The following is a 10,011-nucleotide window of genomic DNA, read 5'->3' on the forward strand; positions in this document are numbered from 1 at the left end:
ACAAAAGGAGAACTGTTTCCCCTTTTGCATTTGAACATCCAAGAAGGGACAGAAAAGCAGAAAGGGAAATAAGAAAGAAAAAGAAAAAGAAGGAAAGATGGGAAGAGAGCAAGAAAGGAAAAATAAAGAAAGAGGCAAAGGAAGAAGAAAGGAGAAGGAAAAGGGAAGGAAAAAGAAGAAAAGGAAGGAAGGAGAGGGAGGGAGGGTCTGAGGGAAGTCCTGCCTTAGTAGTTGGCCACCACAGGTGGCCAATGATGTCTAGCTGGCCATGCCACCCTGGCCATGCCCACCCCAGCTATACCCACCCAGGCCACTCCCAACCCTGGCCCCCTGAAGTCAAACACAACCTTGATGTGGGCCGCAATGAAATTGGGTATAAGGCAATCACTTAGCTTGGTACCATTGTCAAAGTCATTAAGCAATATTTCCATTGCATCATCTAGGCATTTTAGGACTAGACTTAAGATGTAGATAGCGACTGGCTCAAGGGCATTCAACTGACTCTGTGCCTAAGGTTGGACTAGAAATTAGACCTTAGAACTTAGATCTCCCAAATTTTGTATTGCATTCAGTATGAAATTTCCACAAATTCTATTCCTATATTACTGAACAGGTTCATGTAAACCACTGTAATGGAAAACAGCAAGGTACACATTTAAAACATCCTGGAATATACCAGGGATTTCATAACGTTTTTCTCATCATTTTTGCCTAGGCTGCTTGCTCACCTTTTCATTATCTCCTCATACTGAGAATATAAGAGAACTGAGAGATGTTGCCTAGGGATGGGAAAGTAAGTTGTGGCTTTTCTCTGCCTGGTACCAATTATTTGTTACCTTAAGTGCAAGAGATTATTGTATCTATAAGGGAACTGGTAATGAAATAAATATATACAGAAATAGCTTATTATGGAAAGTGTTGTCTAGACAAATGCCATAAGAATATTTAGCAAGGATATATTTGCTGTTGTAGCAAAATATATTGTGGAAGTATTTAGTATACATCCACAGTATATTAATCCTTTTCTACCATTATCAGCCGTCTTCTTAATATCTCAGGAAGTACACTTATGCTACAGGTATGTGCTGAGTGGTGAAAACTTTAAATATTAATATGTGCTGCTCTTTAAAACAAACATTCTACCATTAATGGGACATTACAGACCATTTTCAGTTCAGTGGAGGCTCCAGTCAGCCTATAACCTGCTTTCTGCCAGTATACAGGATGATTGTATGTTCGGTCCTACATAAATATTTTAATTCCTCATCACTTAGCAGACACTTAACATTTAGAGAACAGTGAGAAAATAACAAGGTGATGGACCTGGAGATAAGGAAGTTTGAAAGATGTTGAATAAAATCTGTTTCTCTGGAAAATGCTGAAACACTTTCACATATTTGCATTGTCTGTTATTCAAAATATTTTGGCAAATATTTCTGCCTTTATTAAGAGTATTCTCAGCATTTTAACTTTTCTTATAATCGTTCATTAACTTTTTCATTTTGCAACATCTCATTCAATCTCCATCTAAAACAGCCATTTTTACTTAAAATAGTTAAAAAGAGTCTGTGGTCTGAAAAAGTCTTTCATAATTTTTCCACTTTATGAACATTAGTACCCAAAGTATTCTAGATCCAGATCATATCTATGTATTTTTGAAAAAAATCTACACTTTAAAAAAATATACTCTGCTGAGTCACAATTTTTACATCTCCATGCATCTAAGGTCCAAATAGTCCATTAAATCAAAGAAAACCTTTGGTAATTTGCCATATATTTCTAATATTTGATTATAAGTTTTGTCTTATAACTACCCCTTGGGTCTTCCAGAAGACACAAGTTTTCATTTAGAATGTCTAAGGATTTTTCCATTATTCTTGACAAAGTGCACAAGGAAATCCATTGGAGTGTTTTTAACTTTACAAATCATGTATTGACCATATAAACCTTATGTTTCCTCTGATATCTCCCACATGTTCATCTGGAATTAGTCGAAATCTTAAATAAAAAAACACTTTTCTCTTACTTCCAGTAATGCCAACTTATCCAAATCTTTATCTATCTCTCTACTTATAACTTCTGTCTTATTTTCCAAAATTTACATTTTGTCAGTTATTTATTTTTACATCTCCAGCCAATTTTCCTATAGAAGAATAAACCTTCTTAACTTCTTCTTTCATGTCTGTTTTATTTTTGCACATGCTTCTTTTTTTTTCTTGTCAAAAACATGTAAACTGTTGACAACAGTCAGATTCATCTTTTTGCCAAATTCATCAGACATTTTCTGCAATAAATTAGGTGAAATATCCTTATCTGTAAGTGGTTCTAGTGAACTTCTATTTTTGCTGTTTTTCTTGTGGTTGCCATAAGATAAAAGTGAAAGTATATCAATTATTAGATAAAATTAAAAGACAATTTTTTTCTTTTTTCCAGCTTTGCTTTTGTCTGTCTTTAGTCTCAGTTAGCTCTTTGTAGCTAGGATTTCTCAATAGATAGATAGATAGATAGATAGATAGATAGATAGATAGATAGATAGATAGATAGATAGATATAGTATGTGTGTGTATACTAGAAAATTTTAACTTTGAAATGTTCTTAAATTAAAAGTAAAATTAAATTAAAATTTATTTAAATTAAAATATTGTTAAGATTTTTTTCTTTTAAATTAAATTCATTTAAGAAAATTTTTTTCTTAACTCCAAAAAGAAGGTAATTCATCAAGTGTCTTTGCTTCTTCCATTCAGAAGATCTCTCTTACATTATAAATTAATTGTATACAAAAGAGTTTAAGAAAATAAGGTTTTCTGTGAGTCATATGTCCATAACAGCCCTAAGGTGATTTTGAGCACAATAATACTCCTTCAGGTCCCAAGGTTCACTACTTATGATTAACTAAAAAAACCTTATTGTGGTCTCTTGCAAGAAGTTCCTATCAAGAACAGAAGTGCATGATCTCCTAATCTTTTGTTCTCTAGAGAGAATTCTGTTGGCCAGGATTTGCCATCTGGCTACCAATCTTTGCCATAGTGCTTTCGCCAGTCAGAGAGATATTCACAGGGATGTCAAAAATACCATAGGTCCTTGCCCAGAACCTGTTTCTCTGGAAAATGCTATTTTTATTAAAAAAATATATTTGATATGTCAGATGCCGCAAAAGTTTGAAGCTTTTTTTCCTTTTTCTTATAGATGAAACATTCTGCAAATGTTTTGGATTTTTTTTGTCATGGTTATATACTTTCTTATATTGAACAGAAACTTCAAAATTAAGAAGTTAAGCATGAATATAAAATCTGTAGAAAAAGGAAAAGATCCTTTGAGTACATATTCGAGAGTGCTATATCAGAATAATATAAAAATTTTATGTGTGTTGAAACTAACTTAATTCCCTTTATGCACTTGAAACAAAATATTAATTGAATCATATAAAGCAAAGATATTGGGAACTAGATGAAAGACTGTTAAATTATTAGTCTCTTGGCTGAAACAATTACAGCAATATCACACCACTTCTACAACCAAAAATACCCAAGACCAAATATGTAATGATTCTGATCTAATATTTATTTTTATCGCTTCAATGTATAAAAAAGTAAATTAAAAAAGATTAGGTAAGCAAAATAAGAACAACACAATATCTCAAAATACCACAAAAACAATCAGAAAAAAAAATTCAATTTTTTAATCTCTGAATTTTTAGACCTCTAATTTAACCTGATAACTTGATTAACCTTTTTATTGCATCAGTAAAAAACCCAGCTTATTGACAGAAAGGAAACAAGTGTGAGTAATTTTTACTATAAACCTTTGATTGAACTGTCTTTCCAATATGAATAAGGCAATCGTTTATAGCAGCATCCATGCTCAGGAAATTACTCAACTGGTGTTAATTTTAATTTTTTATTAATCCTATCATTTTGGGAAAAGATGCAAGTAATATTATATTTAATTATCCATTGTACAAGATCTACTTTTATAAAAAGTTGCCAAGTGTATCATAACTTATTAACATTGTATTTGTATGTGTGTCCCTGTTTATCTCTGTGTGGGTCTCTGCGTGTGTGTGTGAAAATAGTAACTGCAAAGATCCCTTTGATACATAAATTTGTGAAACATTTTTGATGGAAATATGAATTATGTCTTATTTAATTTTATTTTATGTGACACTTTATGCCCATTATTAGGACTATTAGACAGGGAACTATCCCTTTATGTACTAAACATTTAATGTCACTCATATTGACATATTTTTAATCTGGAACTACTGATCTGCTTTATTAGGCAAAGGGTTAGGGTTTCAGTTATAACAGTGGTTGGAACTAAACACAAACTGTTAATATGTACTGATGATATATTACGACATATTTATTCTCTATACCAAAATGTATATTTATTTTGTAACAATTTTGTAATTTTCAGGTTATTCAGTTAAACTGATGTATTCTTATATACTTTCTTAGGGGCCTAATGAAAATGTATACTTATTGGCATTTTAATTGTTAAATATCTATGAAGATTTTCAATCATTCAGATCCTGGTTGTCCCAAAGCTGCTTTTCAAAAGGCAACTAAGCTTTCTTGGTTTTTTTCCTTGAAAACATTTCACTTCCCAGCCAAGAAGCTTCCTCGGTTCTGGCTGAATGGTGAGCACTGGAAAGATTTATATTCCTTAGCAGTAATCTGATCATCAGCACTCTAATGATTGGTCCAGCTCTTTGAGAGTTGAGTTATTGGTTGCTGAATTAACTCTCAGAAAGCTAACGACTGAGCTTCAGAATGCTTCAGAGATGATTTCCAAGGAAAATAAATTTTCCATTCCTCACCATTCAGCCAGAACTAAGGAAGTTTATAGGATGAGAAGTGAAATGTTTTCAAGGAAAAAAATCAAGAAAGTCCAATTGACTTTTAAAAAGGACTTTTGAGATCTCAATTGTTACTTGCATTATTTTATTTATAGTTATTTAAAAAAAAATTCTAGCTCACTATCACTTTTTAAATTTAGATACAAAATAACACAAGTAGATGATTAAAATCTCACATTATTATAAATGATATTTTTTTAAAAAAATAAACATTACTTCAAGACTGATAACTTGGCAATAATCCTATCTAAATATTTTTAAATTATTTTAAATTGACTGCTCAGACATATCCTGAATATTACTACCAGGTATATTTATTATGTAATGATAGGGAGTGGTAACTTGTGATTTAGAACTTTACTAGATAACCTATGGCTCACATTGGGTCATGTTTTCTTACCTGAACAGAGGCAGAAGGATCATTACTATGTTTTGATTTAAAAAACAGAAATGAAAACATCATTTTATTAAATAAAAGAGATGTGTACAGTGGTGAAATCTGAACCAGTTTGCTACTGGTTCGCTGGCCGCGTATGCATGTTGCATGCACACTGCATACCAAATATGCACTGCATGGGCATGCGCAATACACACCAAACATGTGCTCTGCATGCGTGCAAGCATAATATGCACCAAAAGGAGGTTTAGGAAGGTAAGTAGAACAGCTAGGGTGGATCATCTGTGCTGCACAATTTATATTCACTAGAAAGCAGGATTTCCTGCTTTCTAGTGATTTTAAATTGCACGGCACAGTTGATTGTTGGCAATACCAGTTCAGAGTAACCGGTAGCTTTTTTTTACTACTGGTTCTCCCGAACTGGTGAGAACTGGTAGCATTTCACCACTGGATGTGCAGCGAGACAGATTTAGATGCTTACACCAGCAGTAATAATATATCATGCAAGTCATTAATTTTGCCTTGCTGTGTCTTGTTGTTGAGACTGGATATGGTCACGCTGAAGAACTCTTGCAGAAATTAATGTTTGCCACATATTCTTGAGTTCATCTTCCTTTTCATCTCCATCTTTTCTTTTCTCCTCATTTTGTACCTCTCTTTGTGGTTCTGGAGGCATGCAGCCCTTTCATCCTTCATTTCTTTATTTCTATTTTCTGGGCAAAGAGTTGGGTATAATGGCTGATGTATCTGATTGACACTGGAATGATCCCCTTCTACACCATCTGCGGCCACAGCAGTTCATTTGGTAACTTTCAGCCCAACCTACCTTATGTTAGTTGAGGAAATGTAGAAGAGTACATTATCTATGTAGCTTCAGTTCCTGAACAAAGATAGGATATAGATATATGCAGTGGTGGGATTCAGCCAGGTCGCACCACTTCGGGAGAACCGGTTGTTAACTTTCTGAGCAGTTTGGCAAACTGGTTGTTGGAAGAAATCATTAGGGCAGAGAACCGGTTGTTAAATTACTTGAATCCCACCACTGAATATATGTGCAGGTTTTTGTGTCAGAAAAGGGTACACAAAGCAGTATAAATATCCAGGCCTTTTTTAAAAAGTGCATCTTAGTTGTTGCTTCTTAAGAGACATGAGCCAATTCCTTCCTGCTGGGTGAGGGAAGGAGGGAGGGATTGTGAGACTGGCTGAGAGACTGTCATGGAACTTTACAAATTAATATCACATGAGTACGGCAGCAACCAGCAGCATAGCTGCAGCCAATAGCACTAAAGCAGTCACAACTTCCCGAAATTTCATTCCCTTGAGAGTCATGGGTTACAGATTTTAAATGCATTCTGTAAGTTAGTTCATTTGGTTCAAAAAAATGTTGCCTTGTAATGCACTGCTTCACTCAAATTAAGGTCATGGCAGTGAGAGTGTTAGTAGAATATAGATCACAAAACATAAACTTTGATTTTAGTTTCTTTATGAAACAAAAGTGATTGAGAAAAGAAGCCATTACGGGCACAAGTTAAAAGCTATTATGTGGCTTCTTTGGCATCACAGTTGGCCTTGTTCCAGTTTTAGCCATAGATTTATTATATTTATTAAAGGCACATTTAGGAACTATTGAAGTAGAAGTATAATTCTGACTCTTATTCTCATGAGAAACATGCCCTGGGAAATCCCAATTTGAAAATTGCAAACATTATATACAATATTAATTACACAATATATAATTTTTATTCATTATATTATTTGGCTGAGGAGGTTATGGGGAAGTAGGAATAGAATACTTTAAATCATATTATTTGCAATCAAGTTTTTAAATAATCAGATTTATTCCAAGAAAAAAATGAATTACCTGAAATCAACAAACGGAAGTATATTCCATTAAATCTTTCTTGATTTCATAATTTGCGTTTAAAACTCTCTGTTGACTAGTGTTCTGGTAAGCCATTTATGTACATGGGTATCAAGTAATAAATAATTGTAAATTCAGTATCAAAATACAAATATTAGATGCCTCAAAGGACTAGGAACCTAGATTATTTACATCTGGCCCTTTAAATTACCAGGGACTGAGCTTTAAAACACATTTGTGGCATAACTTTTGGATTATTCTTGATTGACAGTTTTTATTAAAAGAAACTTAGAATATTTCTAAAATAGATATTATTTACAAGATTTGAAATGCCTTACATTAAAAAAATCAGTAATAATGCTCTTACATATTAAGTCCTGCATGTTTCCTCTGATCTTAAGATGAAACTAGTTCAACAAAAGATTCATTTCCACATTTACTGCTTACCCCAGAGAATGTTTTAAAAGGGTTAGCTGTTAATCTCATTATGGTATAAGTATAAAATAGGTGGGGGAACACTTATTCATATGATATAGGTTTATCTGACTATTTCCCTATCTGCCCATCTCCATAAATTCTTTAATATGGTGGTATCAAGCTCAGTGAGATTAAAGAATTGAAAAGAATGTTGAATTATATATGAATTGTTGAATTTACAACTATAGGAAGAAGGAGGGATTTATTGAACTGAATATTGGTGGGAGGGATTTGTACGCATGTGTGTTTTCTTTCTTTTGTTCCCCTTTCTTATGTAAGTAATAAAATAAACAACAAAAATGGAATCATTAACTGCAGGAAGGGAAAGTGTTAGCTGAAACATTGTGCTTTTCTGATTATGCTATTTAGCATCAGCATAGATTGAAAAGTCTTCTGGGAACAGAATTGCTGTAATTAGCAAAAATATAAATCTTTCTCACTAGGCCTGCTTTGATTCCTCTGAATGTCTCCAAGGTCAAAGAAACAGCTTGGTTAGAACAGTGGCAATCTTTCAGTGAGCAAAGCACCTCTCTGGTTTATTTGTGAATCAGTATGGCTGCATCATAAGGCCTGAGATCATATGGACATGCAGAGTAATGAAGGAGATTTGAATGACAGTTGAGTGTTAGTGAGGGCTACAAAGAGGGTGCACTTTGTTTCCTTTACTGAAACACTGAATAGCCACCCAACAGAGCTTTTGGGAGTGTATGGGGATTAGTGTCATTTACCCCAGAAAATATTGTTTTTCAAGCCACAGAACTCTACTGTGAGAAATTTGCTGCTTAGTGTTTGGCAGTGATATGGAAGTAGTCTTTCTTTGCAGTGATAGTCATGCCTTGAACTGACTCCCTCCCCCAAACCCCTCCCCCCAGTCTCCTGCAGGATACCAGGCCTCATTGCTTGTTGTCTCAAGCATTCCTTTAAACCTGTTTTATGTTTGCTTTCCTAGCAACACAAATCTGCCCAGAGTTTTGTCTGCTTTTACTTTATTTTTATTTTTTTTGCCTTCTTTCTTGTCTGCTTTCATCATTTTGTTTTAATTCTGGAAAGTTTCTATGGTTATCGTCAATGTTTTGTTACTAGAAAATAATACAAAAATACTTGGATAGATAGGGAGATGGATAGTGAGAATAACTAATAATAACTACATAAATAATTATGCAATAACAAAATGAATGCCAAATAAATTGAGTCGAAGAATAATACTTATATAAAAGGAAAAGGGAAAAAAGGTCGATGCAGAATCAATGAAGTTGTTTAGTACATATATAAAGCTATATCAGATGTTATATTCTAATATTAAAGACCTTTTTCTAAAAAAACAAACAAACCAAGAAATAACTGACATATATTGGATATCTTTCTTTTAATTTTTCAGTATCACAAGAAAGCATGGAATGTAGGTATATAGTACAGTTTTTATTTGAAATTCAAGCCAAATATATTCCAATGTAATTCTATATAGTAGCATAGTTTTGAGTTTGCACATCATTTGTATAATCCTTCTTTTCAACATATAATAACAACTTATGATACAATATATATGAACATATAAGAACTATTTTTATATTTTATTTTTTTTCTGCAAGTAATCCATCTGTAGGTATCCTTTAATATGAGACATTCATGATACACTGAAGGTTGTCACAAATAGGACATTAATAGTTTTCCCTTACATTGGACAGTATTATATTATGATAACTTAGTATCCTTTCATACTTCTAAGAACTATCAATTCAGCAATAATGATAGAAAAATCTTACCCTTTAAAAGGGCTATTAGTTGGGAAAAAAGGGTAAAGGTTAGTTAGCATTAGGGAACATGGTGACTCACCTGTTAAGGACACTAAGTCAGAAGACCATTGAGAGGTCAACAGCTCAGCAGTTCAAAACTCAGATTGACCTCTCAATGGTCTTCTGACTTAGTGTCCTTAACAGGTGAGTCACTAATGCTATGTAACCTTTACCCTTTTTCCCCTCAGGTTTTGGAGTGCAAGTTGTGTGACGGAATGAGTACCCATCAATTTGTCCCAGCTCTTGCCAACCTAGCAGTTCGAAAACATGCAAATGTGAGTAAATAGGAACCATTTCAGTGGAAAAATACCAGGGACATGAAGGGAGCCTCCTCAGGCATTCCCTGCACAATGGTGATGTCACTAGCTAATACTTTCAACTTGGAAGCACCTTAGTAGGTCCTTCTTAGACAAATAGTAGATAGCATTGAAAAGCTAAGAAAAATTAACTTGGTTAATATATATATATAAGCATGCATGTATATGCATTTAAATAATTCTTTTTTTTTTTCAAATAAAATCAAAGAGAATCTGAAAACAGATAAAGATGAACAGTAGCCCTCCAGCAGAAAAGACAGGGCCAGGAAGTGTGTTTATATAGAACTGGAATTAGAATGAGGGTTTCA

The sequence above is a fragment of the Ahaetulla prasina genome, chromosome 5 (assembly GCF_028640845.1).
Source record: "Ahaetulla prasina isolate Xishuangbanna chromosome 5, ASM2864084v1, whole genome shotgun sequence".
Lineage (NCBI taxonomy): Eukaryota > Metazoa > Chordata > Lepidosauria > Squamata > Colubridae > Ahaetulla > Ahaetulla prasina.